The 27,941-nt window shown below is 43.4% G+C and overlaps 1 non-coding gene across 1 annotated transcript; it reads right to left on the bottom strand.

The window, feature by feature from the left end:
- Positions 1–3,539: 3,539 nt before the first annotated feature.
- TRNAQ-CUG (transfer RNA glutamine (anticodon CUG)) lies at positions 3,540–3,611 on the bottom strand. Its single transcript has one exon. It is a non-coding gene; the product is annotated as a tRNA-Gln (tRNA).
- Between the last annotated feature and the right edge of the window lie 24,330 nt (positions 3,612–27,941).

Here is a 27,941-nt window from a genome sequence, read left to right on the forward strand (position 1 = left end):
ATAAGCGCCTGTTTCCACGGGGTTGGGACATAGCCACTGTGCAAGGACTGGTTACATATTAGGCGCATGGTGCCAAAAAGTTCAATTCCAAAATTTTTCCAAATTTTTGGAGGCAGGGGGTCGAGTGGAGAACCCGAGGTGATACCAAGCGCCAGTCTTTCAAACTCGGAGGCCGGGATTGGGGGAAATTCCCGTAATCTAGCCTTAAGGCCAGAGCCTAGAGACGACAAGTTTTGAGAGCTGGTGTTTGGTCCCTGCATGTTGGGGGTTCCCAAGGGGGGAGGTGTTTTCAGGTTGCGAATAATGGTGTTTATTTTGTTAATGAAAAACGCTGCAAGATTGTCACAGAGGGCTTGGGTAGGAGGCTGTGTAGAGATGACGCAGTCTGGATTGATTACGTTTTTAAGTATCTGAAAGATACTTTTTGAGCTGTTGGTGGCATTAGTAATGATGGAGCAGTAATATTTGGCCTTATTTTGGGCGATGGCAGTTTTGTACTCCCGGAGGTTTTCTTTCCAAAGAGTTTTGTTAGTGTCAGAGTAACCTTGCCTCCATTTTCTCTCTGCTTGTCTGCAGGCTAGTTTGAGAGCTCTTAAAGAGTCGTCGAACCATGGGGCAGGTACTCGTCTCTGTGGTTTGCCCTTTTTCTGAGGGACGAGGCGTTCCAAGATGTTGGAAATCCTTGTGCAGAGGGACAGATAGTTAGCCTCTACTGATTGAGTGATGGAAAAACTGTCTTCCACTTCGAATACTGGGCCATTCAGTCTGAGTTTGTCCAGAGCCTTCCAGTCTCTGTACGGGGGTTCAAGACCGTGGCGGAGTGTCGGTCTGCAAGACCTGCTGCCTGCTATGTAAAATTTAATAAGCGCATGGTCGGTCCAGCACATCGGCAAAATATCACTCAGAAGTACTAGCTGGGGGGAGGAGAAAATTAAATCGAGCTGGTGCCCCGCTGAGTGTGTGGGTTTGTTCACTAGCTGGGAAAGTCCCATTCCTTCACAGGAAAGTAGAAGATTGTTAAGGGCAGAGTCTAGGCTGCCGTTGGGCCAAAGGTTGAAATCGCCCAAGACGATCAAATTGTTGTGAGAGGTAGCCATATTGGTAAGAGTGGTGAGGAGCGACTGCTGCTGAGTGGTATTGAAAGCTCCCGGCGGGCTGTAGCAAATCACAGCCGTTAAAGTAGTTCCAAGGTGGCAGTCGATTGAGAGGCCAAGTATTTCGGTCCCGGCCACTGGGTCCATGGCAAGGGTTTTTACTGACCAAGAAGCTCTATAGATTAAACCGACTCCACCGCCCGACCCTTAGGTCTTGGGAGATGCAGGATTTTGAAGTCTTGTGGACAAGCCCAATCCAGTTCTATATTGCAGTCGGAGTGGGTCCATGTTTCCGTCAGGAATAAAGCATCAAGATGGTGATTATCTATGAGCTGGGCGATTTCGTGAGCGTGTTTGGGCAGAGACCTGACATTCAGCAGGCCACCTAAAAATAAAACACGAGTTTGTGTGTCGATTTGTGTTGGAGCAAGAGAGGAGGAAGAAAAGGGTGTTGATGTGTTTGAGAGAGAAAGCGAAGAGCTGATGTGTGTTCTAAGAATGGGAAGTACGGGGGAGAGGGAGCCAAGGGGAATTGTGGCGTGGGCGTGTGTGTGTGATGAAGAAGGACCTCTGTCTCTGAAGACGGTCTCTGTGGGTCTTTGAGACTAATGTGTGACGTATGCCACGGTTACAATGTATTTTGTCACTTAGTTAAATAGGAGGCTCCAAAATCTGGACACTTAAGATTGATACACCAGATTAATGTGACGTTTAAACATTTTTTTTAAACAAGCTCTCGGCATTGCTGTGGCGGGGGCGGGGAGAGGTAGCCTTTGAAGTCTGATGCCTAGGCACAGACAAATGGTGGTGCGCGATGTGCACGCGGGGGGCGGGGGAGCGGCAGCCTTTGAAGTCTGATGCGAGGCACAGACAAATGGTGGTGTGACGTGGCTGGCGATGTCGTGCACGCGCATACTCACACGAACTGTACGGGATCCGCAAGTTTGGTAGAGTTTTTGAAGTGCCTACTATAATCTCGCCTATCTATCCCTGCGGAACTTCATGCGAGGCCTTTACTGTAACTGTCAGAACCAGCCAGCAGAGGCCTTGCCTTCCCCTGATCGCTGCCAGATTCAACCTTCCGCCTGCCGCCCGAAAGTACAGCCCCAGCCACCATGAGCAGGCAAACCCCACCTTCGCAGCTTGATCCAAACATGCCTGCGAGGACCGCACCGCGGCTCCCTCTGCAGCAATGTATTTTGGCCAACGCACTGAACGGGCCTGATCCGCAGTACCCAATCAGCAATACAATTCATTATCCAATGCAGGATTCCAAAAAAAAGAACGACTTGTTATGAAGAACAAGGAACAGCCGCAGCACCACACAAGGCTGGTAAGGTATCACTCGTCTGGTAAGACAAAATAAAATAGGGGGACTGGAGGGGGGAAGGGTCTTTTATTTGTGAACATTCATGTGGTATGGGTGTCTGGCGAGGCAGGATTGCCAAAATGTCGTAATGAAGGGAAGCAAGGGAAGAGACAGTGAGGTATTGTAAAAAATGCCTTATCAATGTGGAATGCCTTTACATGGGTAATCTACTGCCGTAACTTGAGGGGGCCCCCCTGCAAGGTACGTTGAGGGGTCCCCTCCGGACTAAATCGAGAGCTCACCGGCCAAAGTTCTGTGCTGAGGGGACCCCCCTAAAGGTTGGGGGACCCCCGCACCTCAGGGGCTTCTGTTACGCCACTGGCATAACAGCATAGCTGCAATGCACCTGGCACCAAGTTATTAGTAACAAGTCTCCCCAAACACCCGCTCATGAGTTTTAAAAATACACACCTTTTCATCTCGAATACACACTTCAATGTTGGTTTTCATACATTTATTCCCTCAAGCAAAAGCTTCTAATTTATTAGGCAGCACTGTACACAGGAGAGCTACTTACAAGTAGTTGGAGAGGTATCAGTAGCTCACAAGCTACTTTTTGGAGAAGCCTGCACTAGAACCATACATACCAACATTTTAGAAGAGGGGAGTGGGAGATTAAAAAATAATAATCAGGAGAACGTATTTCCAGCATTGACTTCTATTGAAGAAGAGGCAATTTCAGCCAAAATGAAGTCAATTTTGGCTTTAAAAATCGGGAATATCCCGCCTGAACAGAGTCTATTGGCAAGTATGTAGAACAGGCCCTGACCACCAGATTTAACACCAACTTTGGGTTCCTGAGTTGTGTGCACGAGCTGCAAAGCGTTTCAACGCATCACCATGGACAGTAAGCTCAATGAAAATGCATTTATAAAACAACACGTGCTCCGAAATGAAGAGTAATAATTTTACAAAATTAAAAGAACTGCTTAGAAGGGACGCAAAAAATATTTGAAAATATTAACATCACGATTTTCACGAACGGCAAGCAAAACATAGAAAAGACAAGCCTTGATGATATTGAAGTTAACTGGATGCATGTGTAATAATTTTTTTAAACGAGAGATAAAAACCTTAGGTTCCACCGAGATTTGAACTCGGATCGCTGGATTCAGAGTCCAGAGTGCTAACCATTACACCATGGAACCAGTCAGCGTCTTCTTTCAGCAGGTGTCGATATGACACGTTCCAAAACAACGTCACTATATATAAAAATACATGAAATACTAGTGCCAGCTTCCCATCGACACTCCGCACAAGTTGGCTTATGTCAAATAACCCGTTCCTAATCCGAAATGCTGGAGTGAAAAAAATCATTCTCACTTTTCCCGGTGAAAAATAACCTGTTTTGTTCGTTTTCATCTCAGTCGGCAAGTGCGCGAAACTATTAGGACTGCAGTCCAATATGGCCACGGGCTTTACCTCTTAAGTTGTGTCTCCCGGTCGCTGGCCAGTTCCCTGTTAACATTACTAAGAGCGAGTTCGGGGCGGTATGTATTTCCCTCGTTTGTGACGTTGTAATTGCATCTAGAGCGCTAACCAAGCAAATTGAATGTGCTAGCATTGGCCACCATGCGGGTGGAGAAAATAACGAATGCTCCAGTTTCATCACCTATGTGATTCGTCCCCAATCACTTGAATAGTGTGGAACCACAAAATACTTTATTCATCTTTTCATAGGCTAATCACAAGCGTTGCATTGTTTTCATTTTTTAAACATCACAGAATCCATTCGAATTTTAATTATGTGTTTAATAGCTGCTCGTTGTGCATCTTTGCACTAGATTAGTACCATTTTTAATCCAATATTTTCGACTCCTACTCTAAACGTACATAAATAGGGTCGTGTTTTTTTTGCCTATTATTTTTATGTTTAATAATTATATTTGTTTTTAAGTCCATAAATATTAGATTACACAATCTTTGCTGAATATAAATTGACAAGGAATACGGAAACAGGAAAGTCAAATGGCAAGATATGGGAACAATTATAGGTTTGCAGTACAAGATGGGGCGAGTAAAGTGGAGTTAGTTCGAGGATAATATGGCATGGTTGTATGAGGCAAATAGCAATTTGTCCAAATGTCATGTGGATATAATGAGTTCCACTCTGTGGCAATCTTTCGTAGTAGATAGTCTTTCTGTTGTGGGAAGTCCGTCAGTAATGCCCAGGGTTTGTATTGTGCAGTTTTGCGTTGAATGTGGGTAGGGTTGCCACCTTTCCAAGAGAAAATCCCCAGCCATTTGTTGCTGTTTTAAAAGTCTGCAAGGATGTGATATTAACTGGAACTGCAAACAAAACCGTATGCATTCATTTTTAATATGACTTTTCTGTCTGATTACTTTAATTATTAGTCATGGATCATTGGCGCGGCTTTCGAACACGTTTAAAAGTGCTTTCTATTTACATTTGTTTTTTAATATGTACAGATGAAGGCTGAAAATACCAGCTTTTGGTGATTTTGCTTATTTTTATACCTTCCGTGAGATCAAAATTACGGTGGCATCCCTAAATGTGGATGGAATTTTTAGGTGTAATCTAGTCTGTATAGCACACTGCTTTTAACCAACTGTTTAAATTAGTGGATCAGTGGATTTCCATTTTCTCGTTACACTTTTTAATTTGAATAATCACTTGGGTGGTGTGGAGCTTAGTTTTAAACCCATGTATATGTGTTACACTATCCACTGTTCGGTCATGCCCAGTTAATCAGGTCCATGTGTGATGTGCAGCTCCTGACCATGTTTTTTCATTGAATACTGGGATTTGTTGTCTTGTTTATTCCATTATAAAAACAGGACTCCAGTTACCAGAATTCAAAGAAAAAAACCTGGACTGGAGCAATACATCATGGACCTAGGAAACCTAGCAGCTATGAGTGTTAAAAGGATGACATTGTCATATTACGGGTCAATAATGTCAAATGTGTTCTCAGCAACATTAGTCCAGTAGTCAATTTTTTTTATTGAGATAAAAAAGGCGAGGGAGGGAGGGCGTCTCTAAAATGAAAGTGACCAAAGAAGCGTAACTAGGAATACTTTTTAAGAGTTGTGGTCCGTGTAATTAAGAGTGTTGCCTGTAGCAGGGTAACTAGAATCCTGTGCTTGACCAGGGTACTGCAGCCGATTAGTCAGCATCCAACATTACCGCCTGCAGCTGAACAAGGAAGGTAGCAGGCTACCTCACTCTTACAGAAATGGGATTCAACTGGAAGAAACAACCCTCTAATTAAGTACTTATATTTAAGCAGCAGAGGGTTGGTTACCAACCATAATTGATTCATAAACGGTGACCAGCCGAAGTTCATAAGCATGGACCCTTAAAAATTTGCAAACATTCGTGACAAGAATTTTCAATTCTATTAAGGACAAGGAGGCGAGGATTATGCTTAGTCTCATTTCTTTACTGACACATAGCAGCCAATCACATTACAGTAAAGAAAAAACAGAAACAGGGCAACCATAGAGTACACCCCTAGTATATAAACAGTCTCAGAGGTAACCACTTCCTCTTTCTTTGTCCAAAATCCAATATGAAGAACCAAGTAACATCAGAGAAACCCAGGAGAACATCATCCAAAAGGGCCAAAATCCGAAGTAGGAGGCGGAGGAACTTCCAAAATCCATAGGAACAGGAGCAGGCCAACGAGGAGTAGAAACTCGCAGCAGAACTTCCACAAGGACGGAGCCGGAGGAACCTCACTTGGGATCAGAGCCTGAAAAAAAGACACAAAGCCGTAATACACATCCTGTGTCATCATGAGCAAATAAGGGTGGGTAGAGAAAAAATCAAAGCATTCCTCACATATCATCATGAAAGATTTTTTGAAGTATTGCATAGTAACAATATAATCGATACATGCATAGACAACGGGTGGGATAATCCTCGCCTCCTTGTCCTTAATAGAATTGAAAATTCTTGTCACGAATGTTTGCAAATTTTTAATTCTATGTCAGGACAGGAGGCTCCGATTATGCTTGTTTAAAGCTGATCCACCACTACAGAAGCAACACTATTGATAGGCTTAAAATAAAAGGTCTTAAACACAGAAGCAGATGACCAATCTGCAGCCTTCATTATATCAAACAGAGTAACACCCATGGAATAGGCTTTGGACGCCATCGCACCCCGTGCAGAGTGTGCACCAAAAACAGAAACATCAATTCCAGCTTCAGACATAAGACCCCGCACCCAGCGCGCCAAGGTAGCTGGAGAGACAGGGCGGAAAGGCTTCTGCAATGCAATAAAAAGTGGACCCTGCATGTCAGAGCGCAAAGAAGCAGTACTCACCTCATAATCCTTCAGGCATTGAACCACACAGAGGTTAGGGTGAGAAGGGAAAGAAGGATAAGAAATAGAAGGTGTATTAGATTTGGTACGTCTGGAGAGACGAAAGGAAACTCCTTCAGGAGTAAAGCTGCGACCCGCCAGGTCCAAAGCGTGTACGTCCGACACGCGCTTGCAGGAGACCAAACATAACAACATAGTTAGTTTAGCAGATAATTGTTTGCGAGATAAAGACGCATTGGGAGGCCAGGCCTCCAAAAACCTGAGCACAACCGACACATCCCACAAAGTAACATACTTAGGAGTGGGAGGTTTCGCGAAACGAACCCCTTTAAGTAACCTGGAAACAAAAGGATGTTCACCCGCGGGTTTCCCATCTATGTGGGCATGACCCGCCGAAATAGCCGATCGAAAACCGTTGATAGTTGAATAAGCCAGACCAGAGGTGGCTAAGGAGGCCAGGAAATTAACAATCATGCTGATATCTGCTGAAACGGGATCAACTTGGTGTTGTGAACACCAATCACACCAACGCTTCCAAGACCCCTTATACCGTTTGTGAGTATTGGGAGCCCATGCTTCACTAAGGAGCTTGGAAGCGTCGCTTGAAAGGCCTGGGAGCGACCAGCGATCCCCGAGATCCTCCACGCGAGAAGTGGGAGGGAGCCTGAGAGGATCAGGGGATGAGGATCTCCGAGAGGGTCCAACAGGAGATTCCACAAAGGTGGAAGGAGAAACGGTGGAGCCGAACACATTTCTAGAAGGACCGGAAACCACGCTTGAGCCCTCCAGAGAGGGGCAATCAGAATCAGATCCGTCTGAAATCGTTTGGAGTAGGCCAATACCCTGGGAATCATCAGAAATGGAGGGAAGGCATAACAGAGGGTCGATGGCCACTGCTGGAGAAAGGCATCCGTGGCCAGAGCCTGAGGGTCCGGCCTCCAACTGTAAAAATGCGGAAGTTGCGCATTGAGGCGTGAGGCAAAGAGATCTAGTTGGCAAGGACCCCAACGCCGATGGAGAGCACGGAAGACCCGAGGATGCAGCCTCCAATCGCTGTAATCCCGGAGATGTCTGGAGTGCCAGTCCGCTATCTGATTGTGGCATCCCGGAAGGTACTCCGCAATAACAGTGATCTTGTTCTGCAGACAGAAGTGCCAAAAATCCTTGGCAATCTCCGCCAGGATTCTGGACCTGGTCCCGCCTAGTTTGTTGACATAGCGGACCGCTGAAACATTGTCCATCCGGAGAAGGACACAAAAACTGGTTTTCAGAGGGGAAAAACATTTGATCGCAAAGGAACCCGCTAGGAGTTCCAGACAGTTGATATGAAGCGTCAATTCCCGAGGGGACCAACGACCCCCTGTCGAGACCGAGCCGCAACGGGCTCCCCAGCCCCACCGACTGGCATCGGACTCTATCACTAGGTCCGGAGACACACCGAAGAGGGCTCGGCCGTTCCAGGCCTCCATGTGGTCCAACCACCACTGCATCTCCCACCGGACCTCCTCCGTAAGAGGAATCTGATCGGAGTATCCGAGGCCTTTCCGGAGATGAAGAATTTTTAGGCGCTGCATTGCCCTGTAATGTAGGGGACCCGGAAAAATCGCCTGGATGGAAGAAGCCAGTAGACCGACTACACGTGCCAACAACCTCAACGACACAGTCGGTCTGGAAATAACAGATGTCAACTCTCTCTTGATAGAACGCATCTTTTGGTTGGGCAAGAGAAGCTGACAAGACATCGAGTCGATCTGAAAACCTAGGAAATCTATACGGTGGGACGGGATCAACACTGATTTCTGAACATTGATCAGGAACCCCAGAGACTGCAAAAGAGTGATGGACAATTCCAGATGTTGAATAAGTTTGAGTGGACAATCCGCCATAAGGAGAATATCGTCCAGATAAATAATCAACCTGACACCCAGAGACCGAAGATGCTCCACAACTGGTCGTAACAGCTTCGTGAAGCACCAAGGTGCCGACGAAAGACCGAACGGGAGAACCTGATACTCGTACCAGACTCCCTGCCAGCGAAACTGAAGAAAACGGCGATGCGGTTTGTAAATCGGAACCGAGAGATATGCATCTTTGAGGTCCAGCCTGACCATCCAATCCTTTTCTCGAAGGAGATCCCTCAAGAGATGGATTCCCTCCATCTTGAAATGTCGATAGACGACTCCCCCGTTGAATTCTTTCAGGTTGAGAACAAGGCGAGCACCTCCTCCTTTTTTCTCGACCAGAAAGACAGAGCTGGCAAACCCCTGGGGATGACGGGTGGTCGGAATCACCGCCCCTTTTTTGAGAAGAGAATCTATCTCCTCGGAAAGACAAACCTGATCCTGAAGAGAAAAACTCAGACAAGGAGGGGGACAAGACTGATGCATCGGGTGATAGAATTCTATTCGGAACCCCTGAACAGTTTGTAGCACCCAAGCATCGCTGGAGAGCATGCGCCAATTCTGCAGGAAAAACTGAATGCGACCCCCCAACATCACCTCGCATGCAGGAATCAGCCTCACCTGTAGAGTGGGAATCCTGGTACTGTCCCTGCTGACCACCGGAACGTCCTTTGCCGTACTGGCCTTTTCCCTTTCTGGAAGGATAGAAGTTGGCTCTTGAGGAATAACCTGCGTCGTAGGAGCCTCTGTGTTGAGATGAATTGCCCCTCTGGGACTGACTGGCCGAACCACGGCCGAACGAGCGTCCCCTACCTCGTCCGGCCTTTCCAAAAACCGGACGCATGGCTCTCCGCAAGGAGGCCTGCGCCTTGTCGATACCACTGAAGGTTGATACAAAGCGCGTGAGTTCCTTAAGGAATGGTTGGCCAAACAGGAGGCCGTCCTCCTCAGGGCCAGACTCAGAAGTGGCCAATTCAGAGAGTCTAGGGTCAAGCTTTAGTAAGATGGACCTGCGACGTTCCGCAGATATCGCACAATTCGCATTACCTAACTGGCAAATTGCCCGTTGCGCCCATTCTATCATTTCCTTAGGGTTTACGAGGGCAGAAGCTTCCTGAGCCCTGTAACCTAGGTCCAAAATTTTTGTGAGAGGCCCAAGGACGTCCAACATCTTATCCTGACAGGCCCGCCAGGATCTATCCAGGCCCTTCTTTGGGTCCTTGGCATATTTTTTCAAATATGTGACCATCATGGGGTCAACTTCAGGGGTCTCAGCTAAATGAGCAGACAAATCAGGCCTCGGGCATTCCGAGCGCAGTCTGGCACGAACCGAAGCCTCAAAAGGCTGACGGATATGTGCCTCAATGTAGGCAGCTACAGCCGGAGAAGGCCCCCATGATGAAGAGTTGGGGTGAACAATGTCTGCCGGCTCGAAATTAAGTACCGGAGGACGCTCAGGGGCGTCCACAAAATGCTCCTTACAGACCCGTTTTTTAGGTGGGGGAGAAACATGGTCTGAAGAAGCGGAGGATAACACATTGTCCGAATCAGCCTCCTGAAGACCAGCAGTCGTGGATGGCGCAGATGCTAAACTTTTCGCCAGACGCTGAAAATCAGTCTTGTGAGGGTTAACCGGCGATTTCGCCGTCTTCTTGGAAGCAGGCAACCAGCCCTGCTGTTGAGCATAGAGACTTAGATGACGTTTCAAAGGGTTAATAGCACGTACTAGTGCTTTGTTGACGGACTTTTGAACACCCTTATCCAATTGTTCAACTAAGTCCTGTTCCAAGGAGCCTTCCTCCTCATCAGCATAGTAGTAGTCGTCTTCCACGTCATCAAAATATTCAGCCATTCTACCAAGGTAGAGGTAACAGCCCACAAGACGACTATAATATGGAGTGTTGGAAACACCAGTCAAGGGGGAGTGTATAACCCCAAAGCAGGCTTAAACGCAGGAAAAAACCTGCTTTGATAGCAATTAGAACGTGGAGGGAGCAAAAGCCTGCACCAAACAACACTCTAGGCAGAGCCTATGCCAAGAAACACACTACCAAAGTCCTAAAAGACCTCAGCGTCGGACGGGGTTAACTGCACTGACAGGCTGTGGGCAAACGTCAACAAACGCCGTCGTCAAACCAGCTGAAGAGAAAAAACAGCCGGAAATGGGACAGCGCGCATGCGCGACTGTCGCCTGCCAGTGAGAACCGTCGAAGAGCGCTCGCGCTCTCAAAACAAACGGAACCCCTGCTCCCGCTCCACAAACAGCGCGCGAGCAGCTGGGAAGCGCTCGGCGACTCAACGGAGGTGAAACACACGCTCCGGTAACACAGAATTGCACGCTGGAAGCGGCGAAAAGACGCGACTAACAACAACGGAGCTCAAGCCCCAGACGCGCGTTACACACTGCGCAATGGCAAAGCACAAAGCGGCAATAATCCACAAGGCACAAAACAATAGAACGCCAAGCAATGAATATCAAGTAAGTAAGATAATGCACTTAACTGGCTGCGGAGCAGCAAAGAAAGAGGAAGTGGTTACCTCTGAGACTGTTTATATACTAGGGGTGTACTCTATGGTTGCCCTGTTTCTGTTTTTTCTTTACTGTAATGTGATTGGCTGCTATGTGTCAGTAAAGAAATGAGACTAAGCATAATCGGAGCCTCCTGTCCTGACATAGAATTTTATGGGTGCATTCTACCACTAACAGCCTCTGATGTATGTTAAAATAATGGTTTTGGTCCTCGGTAGTCTTGCCCAATTTTGCACATTATTGTAGTACACTATGTTTCTTCTTGTGACAAGGTACTATACTTCCTCAATTTCGCAACACAGTCACCTGGGATATTGCTTTCCCCTCAGTTGCACATCTAACCCCATGTGCCTCATAGCACATGCTGGGAGCACCATACTGCACACCTGGGATGGGATCTCTTCTCCCTCTTTAAACACACAAGAATCCATACAACCAGTGCATGAATCCACAGCACATATTTGTATACTAAATACCATTTCTTCAACACGTCTCCTAGAAACCACTTCTAATTCACAACGGACAATGTCACACAATCTAAGTCCAACTCAGATACACAAGATTGCTTTAAACCTTCCTGAAAGTGCCATGAGCAACAAACATAGCAACACACATGGCTCAGTACTGCAGAACAAGAAACCATGCAGGGCATACTTTTCAAAAACTTCAAATGTGTAACAACTGTAGATAAACAAGTGAGCTATCCAAAAAAAATAACATTAGAAATCATTGCCCCCCCCTTGACATTTCAAATCAATGTGTCTAATGCTGATGGTACATTCAGCAACCTGCATTAGCAGACAAAGAACCACAAGAATAACATTACCAGCATGTTGAATGCATTGCAAAATAGTTTATAGCACAAGTGTTCCTATTGTTCAAACTGTTTATGCAGATTTTATTTGCTAACATAATGCTTTTATTAATAATGTGCAAAAGCTTACCTTTAAATAAAACATATGTTAAACTCAAAAATGTTAGTAGGTAATTGTGCTTAAATGTTAGAGGCCTGCACATGAATAAAAGTGCTGATATAAGTTAGCCTAACTTCTGAAGCCATATTAGCTGAAAAATAATGAATTAACTCTGAAAGGATTGTTTTTCCACATTGAATAGTTGTTTGCGCACAATGGTTTCCTTTCATTATAAATATTGTATTTTTCCAGTAGCCTTCTGTTAGCTAGTGAATAGGCCTTTGTTATGTATTAAACAACTGATAGTGAATTCTCACAGAGAGAAGAGGAGATGACCGGAAGAATGGTTCATGTAAAGAACTCTCTGAAAACCTATTGTGCTCCTCTGAGAAAATGTGGAGTTTGCTTAGTCCCAGGAGTTTGCTGATATTCTATTGGAGGATGAAGGAGACAAAAAAAATAATGTTGCAGCATAGAATGTGTGTATTTATATAAGTGGGAGGTCCTAGAATAGTTAGCCAAGAGAGTTAGATGCAGATTTTAGATTCCTCCCCCAACTCTCTGACTGGAGGCTCATCTTCAAGTTTCTGATGCCATCTCTACATGAAAGGCTGCCTTACTTAGATTTAACCAAACTGCCTGTGGATATCTTTGGGCTGAGAGTACTTTCCAGCTTATAATGCAAAGGCTTTATACATGCACTAGCAGCCCGTCCCGACGTTGTCCGGGTATGAATTGCTGCCGGCCAGTAGTATATTGTTTTGTAGGATTTAGTTTAGATAGCATTTCTTATCTGTGACAGGCCGGTGAAACGCTCCGATTCACAGTGCACTGCTGATGCACTTAAGAGTGCGCTTTCAGTAGTGTGTAGTATTTTTCCTTGCAATATTATATAGCGCAAACTCAACAACATGGCATGAGCACAATTTACATTACAGAAGAACACATTCATTTGTGGTAGACACGGGGAGACAACGCAATTTGCCTGGAATCACAGGCTGTTGAGCTGATGTCGAGATTCGAACGTAGCTTCCCAGCTCTAAAGTTCGCAATTCTAGAACTTGTGGCGGGAGGTGTGTCTAAAAGTGTATGTCGGTGCTGGCCATCAATGAGAGAGACCTGTGCATTTTTCAAATGGGTGGTGAAAAAATATGAGTATGTTGCTGGAGATGTGGGCCGCCGTGCCACCAATGTACTTACCTGGGAGGGTAAACACCCATTATTCCGCAACTTTCTTTCCGAATACCATCACTCCGCATACTTTCATTACGAAAGTACCATGACCCCGCAATGCCATTATAACGCATGGCATTACATTTTATATGCTTTTACCACGTGTACATTTACAACGAAATTCGTTGTAAATGCATGAATGGTAAAAGCATGTTTTTAAAAAAATGTTTGGATAAGGTAAGTATGGGTATAGGGGTATATGTTTTAGGGTACTGAGGTATATGTTTTGGGGTGTTTGGGTATTTTAAGGGTTCAGATATAGTTTTGGGTTATGGAGTACAGGGGTAGTTTTAGGGTTTAGGGATAGGTGTGGGTTTTTGGGTACAGGGGTATTTTTAGGGTTCAGGGCTAGGTTTGGGTTTTGGGGTATAGGGGTATTTTAAGGGTTCAGGGCTAGGTTTGGGGTTTGGGGTACAGGGGTATTTTTAGGGTTCAGGGCTAGGTTTGGGATTTGGGGTACAGGGGTATTTTAGGGTTCAGGGGTAGGTTTGGGTTTTGGGGTACAGGGTTATTTTTAGGGTTCAGGACTAGGTTTGGGTTTTTGGGTACAGGGGTATTTTTAGGGTTCAGGGGTAGATTTGGGTTTGGGGGTACCGGGGTATTTTAAGGGTTCAGGGCTAGATTTGGGTTTTGGGGTACAGGGGTATTTTTAGGGTTCAGGGGTAGGTTTGGGTTTTGAGGTACCGAGGTATTTATAGGGTTCAGGGCTAGGTTTGGGTTTTGGGGTACAGGGGTATTTTTAGGGTTTAGGGATAGGGTTGGGTTTTGGGGTACAGGGTATATTTATAGGGTTAAGATGGGTTAGTGTTTAAGGGTGTTGGGGTATTTTAAGGAGTAAGGGGGTTTATGATTATGGGGTGCAGGGGTATTTAAAGGGAGCAGGGTGGGATTAGCACACGATATGAGACATGGCATGAAGGGCGGAACGTACCATACGCCCCCAGCAGTTTGTCACGCCCCCAGCACACGCCCACAGCACAACACAGACACGCCCACAATGGACTACTTTGCTGGCACGGTTCTTTTACCCTTTAAATGTATATGGTGGGCGTCTGCATAGCCTATGTTCTTCTGCTGCAACTGCCCTTTCCAACGCTGTATTAGGTGTTGTGATTGATGCTGTGGCTCCTGAGATTACCCACCTCAAAGGTTTGGGCTCTCTCTTTATTATATTAGTATGGATGATGATTCTCTCATCAGAACGCCTTATTGGGTATTCGAACTGACACCTTTATCACTTTTTGTCGCTGTATTTATAATAGAGAATTTTGTTTATTGAACATACTTGATGTATTATTACTATTTTGACTGTGAATCTAATAAGTTTTTTGGTCTATTTCACAATCAAATACTGATTGATGAACTATATTACCGTCTAATACTGAAATCTAAAGATTAGCGCCTAATGAATAAATAGATGAAAGACTAAAATATTTGAAAATAAAAACCTTAACTCATACTAACTCTCTTTACTGACTGAATTTAGAGTCTTTAAAATTATTTATTGTTATGTAGATGTTTGCTCCTCATTTCTTTTTACAGATGAACAAAGGTCCATATGACCAGTGGCGAGGTTTTTTACCTAAAGATTGAGATGTAGAAAACCCACTCCCTCAAGTGGGAGCGAGAAGACAGTTTGTGTCACAAGAGAGAGGAGCTGAAATAATTACCCTAACTTAGAATTTCCCATATCCCTCAAGCCCAAAACCCAAACTTGAAGACTGGAGGATGATGTGATTTCTAAGACGGTTGCAGTGGCAGAGATGTGAGTATATACAGGGTTGTGTGTCATAATTGTCTTTTTGAGATTACGTTTTTGTGCTGAGGTTATTTGTTTGTAAAATAATGGTGTTTATGCTTAGATGTATAGCAGTTGAAGTTGTTATCGAACTTGAAGTAGTCCAAGATCCCAGGAAAAACAAGTAAAAAGTGAGTTGATAGTTGAAATTGTGATGATATTAGTCTGCTAAGGTTTGTGGTGCAGATTTGTGAGGTACCATAAACTGCACAATTGAGATAGGGACTATAACAATTTGTTGTAATTGTAGTAATATTGATTGGTGTTAGAGGAATCTATTGCACAAAGGGAGAGGTATATGAGTCAAGGGTGATCTCCTTATGTTTGAGATTTTGTCTGTGTGTGTGTATGTGTGTGCCCACATGTGCTTGTGTGTAGATTCCGAAGATGTTAAATCCTTATTTCTGATTGTTAAGTGGTCTTCTTTGAATTCTTAAGTGGAGCAGGCAAATGTTATTTGTTTATTGTGCTTGCTTAGAGTTATATAATTGTATGTACGAGAAAACTGTAAAGGAGGGTGCACTGTTGCAAGAAGTAAAGAGTTACGTCATAGCATGCCACACTGGGATATGTCAGTTGGTGTGAAGTGCCGCGCTGAGATTGGTTAACAAGTCATCAAGTATTAAGCTGTGATAGGTTTGCACAAAGAAGGATTGTGACAGGATTTGAGAAAAGTACTAACGTAGACGAAATTGTAAACTGAACAAAGTATTGAAGCTTCTAAATTTGATTACTGCTCTTTTGCTGTTGAATATTTGCAACTATGAAATGTTTCGAATCGCTTAGAATTTTGATGAGGATAGATGTGCGAGTTCCATTTCGGGAGGGTGAAGCGTCACCACCAGAATGGACTCCAGCTCATTATATGGGGACAAGCGTAGGGCTTCATACATGTTTCAGGTATTGTCAATGGTGCAAGATCACCAAAAATGAAGGACCATTCATATTTCTAAAATACGAACTTCTGATTTAAAAATGATTGAAAACGTACGAGATAAGTTATATGAAGTGAAGCCACCTCCTAGCCCTACACAGTATGAAGCATTAAATGCTTCAGACAGAGGACCCCAGGCCTACAAGAAAGAAAAGTACCAGAAAAGAGCAAAGATAGCAGTGCGAAATGACGCAGGTGTTCAATGGAACGAAGGGCGGAAAAGATGTAGGAAATGCTTAGTCAAGGGAGCTAGGAAGTACCCAGTTATAGCTGCCGAAAAGTCTAAAAAGAATTGGAAACAGGGAAATGATGATGAAGCTGCAAGGAAAACAGACACTGATAGTCAGTCAATCAGAATAACTTAATTTCGCCAACACAATGAAGGCATAAAAAGTATACTACAGATAAAACATTCCACAACATTACAGTAAAGTTAAAATACAAAGAATTATGCAGAATTACCACATTAGATTTGTGTATACACACATAATTATAAACACAATACAATAAATTGATTCCTCTTTTAAAATGAAAATTAACAGATTGAACGTTTCTTTTTTTAGGGCAAATAAAAAGAAAGACGCCAAATTCATGTTACGCATAAGCGGGATAATAAACCTTTTCCTTTCATCACAATAAAATTTACAGAAAAACAAAGTGCATATCATTCTGTATGGAGCGCTCATTACAATTACAAAATGGGAGATCGGAGACAACATAGAGGTGACAGAGAAGACCCAACATCAAAGTAATATAATTTAACCAGAATCTCACCAAGATATACCTGTGTTGTAGATTAGTGACGAATGATAGATATGTTGAATTTATATCCATTTGCATCGTGCTAGGGGCTGCCAGGTATACTTTAACTGTCGACATCTTCGTTTTTAGAGCCTCCTTTCTTGCCTGCAAATTAGACAGCAGATTAACTTTCAAATCATTTTTAGAAATAGACCAACAAGTTGTAGGGTCTGAGAAGAGATGATGTAACCCAGCTGTTTTCAGAGTTGATTCGACATAGCGTAGCCAACTGATATTACCCACCTTATCTAACTTCAAAGGATCCTTTACAATATATCTCTTGTCAATGAGAGGGTCTCCTTTCGTCATATTGAGTGCCACATTAAAATGGGTACAAAAAAAATAATGTCACAGTGGAAAGCCGTTGCATATTATACAAAAGAAAAGAAAAACATTGTTACTTTGATCAAAATTAGACACCACCATTCGAATCATTCACCGTCAATGGTTGTGATTTTATTTGATCACAATGTTGGATAGTATTCAGATCATGAACAACAAAGTGTTTCAAGTTTGAACGTTTTAAACAAAGGTGCAAAAGGGAGGGGTAGTGAGTGCACCAAAGGGATGGTGAAGGTGATGTGCAGAAAGAAGGAAGGTAGTGTGCCAATATACATCAACAATCAATGTTTACATCCTATCCAGTCAGATGTCTGGCATGTACAAAAATGATAAAACATAACACAGCATATCAGATGCAGACATTAAATCTCTGTCATCAGTGTCTGAGCAAAAGGAAAAAAACAGTGTTGAGGTTTCGACCCCTAAGCAGAACAGCAGATTTGGCGCATTGTGAGTGGAGTCTTCATCAGGACTGGAGTGAAGGAGGTTAAAAAGCATCAGGATATTCAGCAAAAAAGCTTCAGGCTGACAATTCGACTGCTGGGCCTTGTGGGCTCTCAAGTTTGTTCATGATTTTTCAAAGGGTATGAAGGTACGAAGAGGTTTACCAGTAACCTAACTGTTGGCTGCTTTGAAGGATTCTGACAGCTAACAAGCTAACAAAATGGGTGCCACAGTGATTTTATCAGTAATATAGGGGGCTCTCAGTTCCATATGGCAGTCAAAATTGGAGCATGACTTTGGCAGTGAAATTGTTTTATCTTCAATATATAGCAGTTTCGCACAATCTCTGGTTCCCCAGACAGCCGCTCCATAGGTGGAGGCAGATACCGTCTTCACTTCATACACTGTTTTTATTACATCTACAGGTTTTAAACTAGTTTTTTAACTAAATTTATTTAGGGTCCCAATATTCTTTTCCATCTGTGTCCCCCTATTTACAATCATCTTTTGCCAATTAGTTTGACGGTCAAAAAGAATCCCTAGCTAGTTAAAATAATCGATAACACCTAGTTTCCCCCTGTTAGTGTTAATTTGGAACTGTTTTCGCTGTTTTGGGCCTGCCACTAGGATAAAAGACTTTGGATAGTTAACTTTCATATCCAGATTGTTCATAAATTGTGTATATTCCAATACTAAGCGGTTCAGCGCATTGCTGGTGCGGGCTAAAACTACTGCGTCATCCTCATGTAATAGTATTGGTACTTGTAATGAATTAAGGTAAGGAACATCTGGGGTTGATCCCAGCAGAGCAGATTCCACATCATTGGTATAGAGTGCAAATAGGAAGGGGGAAAGAACACACCCTTGCCTCACACCTCTAGCAATTTTAAATACCTGGTACACTCACCTCCCTTTCCATAGCGAACACAGGCTGAGGCACTTGAGTATAAGTCACAAATGATATTAATAATATTCAGATCAGTCCCCATTGCCTCTATGATCTGCCACAGCCTGGGCTGTGCCACGCAGTCAAAAGCTGCAGACAGATCCACGAAGGCAAGATAGAGATCGCCTTTTTTGGCAGCCGTATATTTGGCTATAATTAGTCTCAGGTTTAGGCGCTGATCTACAGTGCCTCTCCCTTTTCTAAAGCCAACCTGACATGGGGTTATTATATTCTTTTCTAGGGCCCATTCCTCCAATCGGTTTAAAAGCAGCCAACCCCTTAGTTTTGCTGTAGAATCTATCAAAGAGATAGGTCTATCGTTTTTCAGGATTGACCTATCCCGTCTTGCATGAAGGAGGGGCACCTATATAGGCAATTGGATTAAAAACATTTGTTAAAAGCGGGGCCCAAAGATCTTGGTTCTCTGAAAACAGATCAATTGGGACTCCATCCAGTCCCGGTGCCTTTGCACGTTTACACTGATTTAGAGCATACTTTGTTTCTACGTGTGTAAAACGAGCAGCACTCCCTGTCCATTCTAAATTTATGGGATAAAACTGAGCAGTTACCATCTCATCAGCTCATAATAGATTTTCAAAATGGGTCACCCATTCCTCTTGTGCTACGTGTGTGTCTGTGGTCGTAGACTACTCATCTCTTAAAAAGGGTGCATTAATCAAGGACCAAAATACCTGCGTACTTTTTAATAGACAAGCCTTTTTGCAAATTTTCCCACCACTCTTCCTTTAGTGCTTTCACCCTAGCTGTCCTTGCTTTTTTATAGGCTTGACACAAAGACTTAATCAAAGGTGGGTTTCTAGGTTTGGACTTCAAGGTCATATGAAGGTTTTTTAATGTTTTATCTCTGTCCTCATCAAACCAACTACATTTTTTTGTGATGGCCATTACATATAACGCAGGTTAAATTATTTTTAACATCAGATAAAATCAGCTCAAAGGCAGAGACATTGCTATGATGAGAAACTGAGTGTAAGCAAAGCATTATTTCTCCTAATCGATTGGAGACTAGATTGGCCAAAAACCTCATCTTATCGACTCGTTCCCACTTCAAAATAATACCGTACTCTCTTGCAATTACAGAGTTTACAGGAAGTTTAAAAACACATGAATTTTTTTTACAGAAGGAATAAGACAAGTTATTGCAGCATTATCACTAAAAGGATAAACATCAATCTCAAAGTGAGAGAAAACCCCTCTTTTTGGATCAGAGACCAAAGCATAGTCAAGGGTAGAGGAAACAGTGCGATTTAAAAAAGTAAATCCTTACTGACCAGTTAAAATTCCAGAAACATTTAAAAATACAAGATTGTTTATAGTTAATACTCTGTTTAAAGCATTACCATACTCAGTATGGGCTAAGTGAGAAACACTCTCCCCATCATCATCCTGCATAGCACATTAATCTTGTCACAAGGATGTGCGTTAAAATCCCAGAGCCAAAATAAATTGCAGGGTTTAGTGCATTTGTCTTGCAAGTTATTAATATCTCTTTCTAGGGGAGCCAACACTGCAGCTTGATTGCTTCCGAAATTGTTATTATAAAAGTTAATAAGGAGCCAACAATAATCCACACAGTGCTCTATTAGAATAATATGATAATAAGGTGACGTATTTAAAAATGACTTCACTTGAAGCGGAAAGGCATTAAAGAGTATGGTCAGTAAACCACCCTTTGCGCGACCAGCAGGTGAGGGTATTGCTGGAGTTTGAAAAGAACGGTACCCATTCAGATGTATTGGTTAAATTTCCCAAGTCTCTTGGAAACACACTATATCTTTACATGTCAGCAGAGACAACCATTCTGTATTAGACCTTTTTTTGATTCTAACCAGCAATATTCCAAGACATAGCCGCTATATACCCTAAGATAGTCTCTTGATGTATCGGTTTCTCAGGCATGTTCAGACTCTCTAACCGCATACCTATTGGCACTTGAAGAATTACTGAAGAAACAGTAGACAAAGGAGACACTTTTTTTAATCCTATAACACCATCTCATTGGCTAATGTAATCTGGTCATCCAGTCAGTCACAGGTAGACAATCTTTCTAGTGCAGCAAACCTATTCCTTAAAGGAAAATGTGAAACTAAGGGGAGGAAGAGGTTGATTAAATGGGTGACGAGAGGGCTTTCAGGTAGTATGTGATCTAGAGAAAGGAAGCTGGGGTGAGAAATAAGGTTTATAAAAGAAACCCAAAGGAGATGCGAAAATTTCAGAGTGAAATGATGGTGTACTTGGTAACCCAAATAGTAATTCACCCACTATGTGCCGATTATCAAAATTCAGTACAATACAGTCACCTTTAATAGTCTTGGGAGCTCTTACTACCCAAGTAACCCTCCTAGCCATATTAATATTTTTTTGCGCTTTAAAATATTCCCCTAGGCAGTTAGATAGCCAATGCTGGGATTTATGTATTAACTGCTCTGTACATTCTATCGAGTTTGGTTTCAGTTCGGGGACATTAGCTAAGACTATAACATACGGGCAGGCTGCTGGGGGGAGATCTAACCTTCCTTTAGTTTTACCGGTCTCTACAAGGTGCTGAACACTTCCCCTTTCCAAGCAAGATGCTTGGGCATTACCCTGCAAGAGGGTAGAGGGAAATGAAGGTCTAACATAAAGGTGTGTACCTGTGATCCCATTAGATATTTGTGATTCACCACATGACCTGGTACAGCCAATATTCTCACTATTACATTGTGCCTGAGTCTGCTGGAGACTGCTGTGTGCATTGGCTCACAACTCATTTACCGATACTCGGACAGAACTTGGCAAATCAGTAGACTGCCCTGTTGTTTGTTGTAGATCAAGAGTACCCAGGCTATCAATGGCCACATCGGGCACCATAGGCGGCACCCTACCTGTTTGAGAATTAGACCTCGCTGGGTCTGTTAACACAGTAGTATTAGCAGGGGCCCTATTCGAGAAATGAGAACCCTCCAAGGATGATAATTTATCCTCTATTTGAGGTAATTTATACAATATAGGATTTAGGAGGACAGTTACCATAGTTTCAACTCTTTTGAGTAAATCGGAGTCATAATCATGATCATTCTCCAAATAGGGTTGATTAGTAGTTTCATTTTGCCTAGTAGCTCTAGTAGATCTCTGGTATAAAAAAAGGTCCTAAATCCAATTCCTCATTCCCAATGGGGTTCTCCTTACAGGTCCTTTTCAGTGGTTTTTGTTTTAAAAGGCCACCCCCCTTTCTTTTCCTAAACTTTGCTTCTGAGTTGTTATTGTCCACTTGGACAGACGTTAATCGCTCCTCAGTTGCATTACAATGTTCAGATATAGGATCAACAGATGAAGATAGATTCGCCGTTAGGGATATAGCAGAGCTGGTATCGCCTGTTGATTGCCCAGAATTCAATTGATCAGTAGCTAAGGCTTCCCCCCCCCCAAAGAAGAACGTTATGCACAATCAGTGAATCCAAGGAAAGCCTTCTCTTAGTTAAGTCAATTCCATGTGCAAGTACAGATTCAGCCCTGGCTAAGAAGCCATCCAGGGTCCCAACGTGTCCAGACCCTTGCTTTTCCTTAGTAACCTTCCTTTTGCTCATATTAGACCTCAATAGGCAGGCTCCAAGGAGTCAAGCAATCAGCGGGTTACACCTTCAACAATTATAAGGCAAATGACAGTACCCTTTGTTACCTCATTACCTCAGTCCCGATAGGCAAATGTAAAGGGGTTGTGACGACCTTAGGTGGGCTTTGTAGAGCTCTGCAAATGCTGCCAAAGTGCCAAAGTTTCAAAATGCCAAAGTGACGATGTGCAGAATAAAGTGCGACTGCTATCTGTTATCTGCAAAACACTCTACAGGCAGTCTCCTCCGTAGATCACTTTGTTGGTATACAGATACGAGGTGGAATAGAGCCAAACGTCTTCCTACCTTCTCCTCAAATGCTGTAAAATTTGGCAAGCGATCACCAGCAGATAGCCAAGGTAGACATGGAACGGCACTTGGGGTGTAGGGAAGGTCTCCAGTAGCGGACCAAGAGAGTAGGCCATCCCAGCCTCCTCAGGGCTATGATGGGTGCGTGCCGCGGGACGCACCAACCGATTTTAAGCTCGTGCGGCGGTGTGGGTGTTGCAGCAGGCTCCTCCTGCACTCCCCGGTAGTTCTGGGAAATTGAGTCCCAACAAATACGGCGATGCAACTGTTCAATGAAGCATTCCGCGCCGCAGGAGGCACCAATCGCTTTTAAGCGCTTGTGGCGGCTCTTGCGTTGCAGCAGGCTCCTCCCGCACTCCTTGGTAGTTCTGGGAGATTGAGTCCCAACAAATGTGGCGATGCAGCAGTTAAATGAAGCGTCCCACGCCATGGGAGGCACCAAGCGCTTTTAAGCGCATGCGGCGGCGCGGGCATTGCAGGAGGCTCCTCTCACACTTCTAGGTAGTTCTGGGAGATTGAGTCCCAACAAATGCGGCGATGCGCAAGGTCAATAAAGCGGCCCCCTGATAGTGATTCAGGGGATGACATATTAGAAACCTTGTTTTCATGAAGTACAGGGTGTTTCAAACACTAGGACTACAGTGGCTACAGTCCCTGTTGATTCAATTACAATTCAGATTGAAAGACCACTTCCAGAACTTCCAATTGCACCTATACCTGTTGAAGCAGCCCCAACTGTAATAGCTCTGAGTGTTACTGCTTCAGTTGGGGCTGTTCTTGCCAGAGTGTCACAAACATTGGCAGTGCCTATTGCCTCTTCATCAAAAAATATTGTTACAAATGCTGTCGTTCAAAGTGCTGTAGGAGGAATAACTGCAACAGGGTCCATACCAACATCACAAAATTCACAAATTGTTGCCTGAACAGCCAAACAAAATGTTCAAACATTGAGAGATGAGAGGATAATTGTCTTTATGACACCAATTAAACAAGGAGAGACATGACAATTTGACGATTGGATTGCCCTCTATGGTTTGAAGAAACCTCAGAAGGTAAAAGGATGTGAGAAACAGAGAAACCATCTACTAGCCAGGAAAGAATGAGACCTTGAGATGTCCCATGAATCAATACCATAAGAATGAATTGGTATATTTGAGTAAAGAGCACACAGGACTTGTGACTGCTACCCATGATAAATGAACTGAATTGGCAGGAAAATATGGAACTGACCTTTCTAAGATATTGTGACAATGAGTTCTTTGTGGATGAGATTGCACATTGTAGAAATGCTAACATTCATCTGGAAATGGAGGGATTTCAACAGGTTAGAGAGTAAGTGGGCACAGAAACAGGGAAAGAAAGAGAAAAAAACAGATGCCACTGAAATGAACTGTAAGCCATCACCTGCACCTTCAGATGAAGATGATGCTCTATTTTCCATGTGATGGAAATACCAGGTAGACGGTATGATCATGTACCATGGAGCAGAGGAGCTCTTGCAACACTAACAAACAACTTTCCAAAGCTGGGAGAGAATCCTGCACAGTGGTATACACAAGTTGACAGATTTGTAAAAATGTCAAAGGTTTTGTGGACAGACTTGAATACTTTATTTGATATTGTGGTACTGAGAGATCTTGGGGCTGAATGTAAGATAACTGTGCAATGGTCATGTTATGAACCTCCAAGGGATGTATGTACTTGTGCACCCTCAACTGTGGTTTTGACCAAGTACAATGAGATGATTACCTTTCTCAAAGAAAAAGTTCCAGTGAGATACATTGATTGGTTAAAGATCAATGGAACCACAGAAGAAGTTAAATAATCTGGGCATGCTTATTATGGGGTGATTATTACAGGTCTTTAAACAGCACAGCAGACATAAAAATCCCGAAAAGGGAGATATGGGGAGATTTGTGTCACAGTTCGTTCTTGAATTGCGACTAGAGATTAGTATGCATATACAACATAACATGATTTGTTGGCAGACAAAGCCTTTAGATGAGATCCTGAGGTTTGCAAAGCATTGTAGTGATAAGCAGGAAATGAAATATAAGAGACTTAAGGAGAAGTTTATGCTTGCACAAACATAACTGGCTCAAAAATGATTTTAACATCAATCGCGCGATGGAAATGTTGGTGGAATGCAAGGTGTTAGTTTTCAGATTGGAGGTCAAATTGCGCAGGGAGAAATAGGTGTTTCACAAGGTAGAAGTAGAGGTGTTTTGGTTGATTCAAATTCAGGAATAGACATTGCAACGTTGAAGAAATCAACTCCTTGTCATTATTGTAACGGGCTTGGGCATTGGAAGAGAGAGGGTAAACAGAATCCAAATCGAGTGAGTGGTGATGGGCAAACGCAAAATGTTCAGGTTCTGGTTTCAAAACAATGAATGCAGATGCCGATGCAATCACAAGTTCCTATGATGCAGGTCCCACAGGCTCCAATGTCCCCACAGAATATGGGTAATCTCAGATTCAGTAAGGATCAAGTATTGAGGGTAATTACAAATCCATTCCCAAAAACAGAACCCATTTCAACAGTTCATCACCTTGAAGAATGAAATTTTAGATTCTGACAATTCCAATAATGGTGTCGGGTGGAGAAAGATAGCGTACTTTGCACAGACATAGAGGTAGACCAAAGTAGACCATTTGTAGAAGGAGAGGCTAATAGCCAGCATGTGTCATTTCTTATTGACACAAGAGCTACCCGTTCCACTGTTAGAATAGCAGAGGTCCCAGACCTAACCCTCCCAGGAAAGAAGATCCAAGTTGTAGGTATCACAAATAAACAAATAACTAATCCTGTTTCAAATAAAATGCCTGTGAACATAGGTTTTTTGTGGAGGATCACCAGTTTGTAGTATGCAATTACATTCCTGTAAATCTGTTTGGAAGAGATCTTTAGTGCAAGTTACGTTGCACTATTTACTACTGTACACCGGATGGTGTTGAATTTCAAATGCATGATGAAGAAGTGAGATTGAAAATGGCCAGACAAGGAACAAGTGTAGCATTGCATCCTGCGAGAAAGGTTAAGGATTTACCTCCCTATTTGAGGGATACTGTAAAGATGGAAACATGGGATTTCTCAGGGAAAGACATTGGACTAATCAAAGGTGTAGAACTAATTCGAATAACAATAAAACCAAATGTCGTTTTTCTGAGAATACAACCTTATGCTCTAACACCAGATACAATGGCTGGAATAATGTAAGTGATTGAAAATATGTTAAAATAAGGGATCCATAAAGAAATTGTTGGAAGTACTTGCAGTTTGCATATCATAGGTCTACACAAGCCCAATGGGAAATATAACATTGTACAGGATCTTTGAAAAATGAACAACATGGTTGTCCCATGTTGTCCCATGGTACCGAATTCAGCAACAATTCTATTTCAGATTCCCTGCACTGCAGAGTGGTTTACCGTTGTGGATTTCTGTTAGCCCTTCTTTTCTATTCTGTGGCATGCAGACTGTCAATTCCAGATCACATTTGTGTTTAGAGATAGAGTTTTGGCATGGTGCAGAGTTCCTCAGCGGTATACAGAAAGTCTTTCAATCTTTAATCAGATCTTGAAACATAATCTTGAGACTCTGCAGATGCCTTGCAATTTTGTTGTCGTACAGTATATTGATGACCTGCTTGTGGCATCAAGTAAACAAGAAGGCCGTAGACAGGACACAATTGCTCTTTTAAACCATCTAGCTGAGAACGGACACAATGTGTCACAGAGCAAATTGCAACATTGTAAAAAAGAAGGGACAACTAATTGAGAAGGGAATGAGAAAGGTGTTACAGGAGAGAATGTAGACAATTCTGAAGATGAGTCCACCCAAAAGTCAGGGAGAGGTCAAAATGATCCTGGGAATGGCTGTATATGTAACAGTGGATAACTAACTTTTCCCTAGTGGCGAAAGATGTGCTGATCTCCTTCCATGGGATAAAGTTTGCTTGAAAGATTTCCTAGAGGAGAGATAAAGTCTCTACCATGCCCGAGTGCTAAGACTGCCTGATTATAGTAAGATGATCACATTGTTTTGCCATGAGAGGAAGAGCTGTGCTCATACAGTGCTTACTCAGATGCATGGAGATTTTCAAAGATCTGTGGCATATTTTTCAATGTTTTCAACAACGCTTGATTCTGTTGTGACAGGACTGCCCAGATGGTTCAAGGGGTTGCGGCAATTGGTGTTAGTATTGAGAGATGTGAGATCATAGTGATGGGAACCCTCTTAGAGTCACGGCCCCTCAGTCTGTTGAAATCTTACTAACCCCTACAAAAACACAATATTTAACAAATGGCTGACTTACAAAGTATGAAAAACAAAAATTTGCAGCAGAGAATGTTATTTTTTTTTTTTAAAGATATTTTTATTGAGAAGACAGAGAGATAGAAATAACAGAAGAGAGAAGGGATGGAATCACATGGAGTGCAAAGAAAAGAAGTGCCATCGCAGGGGCCAATTCAATAAGGCCAAGCAGCAATAATAGTAATGAAGGGTCGTACAGTGTCGTCGCTCAGAGCAGGAAAAAAAAAGAGTTCCAAAAAATCCGCCCGGGACAACATCAAACCCATCGAGAAGTCCCGGAGGGGCAAGCGCCTTACTGGCACCGGGCAAAGCTATCCAAGTCAGAGGCTTATTCGACCAAGTCCATTTGCGCCTCCAAGCGTCCCGGCCATGAGGAAAACAATGCGGCAAGGCCGAACATGAAAAAACAAAAGTCTCCGTCCCCCTCTAGGAAAGAAAAACGAACCAAACCCCCCCCCCCAGAGGCTCCAACCTCCCCACTACTTCCCACCCCCCGGTGGTGGCAGCCTAACAACAGACGTTCGCACTAGCAGACTTCACACCTGGAACAGATGTAGGGCGCGTATGGTGGGTGGGCAAACCGCTGACGACAACCCTCGAGAGAGAAAGCGGACCAGTGGGCCCCATCTGAAAGTAAAGTTCTTAAAGTTATTTCTGAAAATGTCCGCCATACGCTCCACACTCAGCAACTTCCACAACCTAGCGAACCAAAGGGAAAGAGCAGGGGCCTCCCTCTTCTTCCATGCAGCAGCCAGGGTCAACTTGGCCGCACCCAAGCAGAGCCAAAGGATGTGTTTGTCAGCCCTGGTCTCGTGCTCCAAAAGCGAGTCCCGAAGGCCCAGGAGCACGAAGCCAATGGAATCTGGAATCGAGTAGCCCAGGATCTCCCTGATATGAGACAATATTTCCTCCCAATAGGGGCGTATGATGGGGCAATCCCACCAGATATGGCGAAAGTCCCCAAGGAAACCACAGCCCCGCCAACACCTGTCTGATGCAGAAGGAAAAATCTTTTTCAACCGGGTCGGATACAGATACCAATCCAGCATGGTCTTCATATGGGCCTCCCGAAGATCGATAGAATGATTAAATCTGTGCAAATCACG

The sequence above is a fragment of the Lissotriton vulgaris genome, chromosome 2_1 (genome assembly GCF_964263255.1).
Source record: "Lissotriton vulgaris chromosome 2_1, aLisVul1.2, whole genome shotgun sequence".
Classification (NCBI taxonomy): domain Eukaryota; kingdom Metazoa; phylum Chordata; class Amphibia; order Caudata; family Salamandridae; genus Lissotriton; species Lissotriton vulgaris.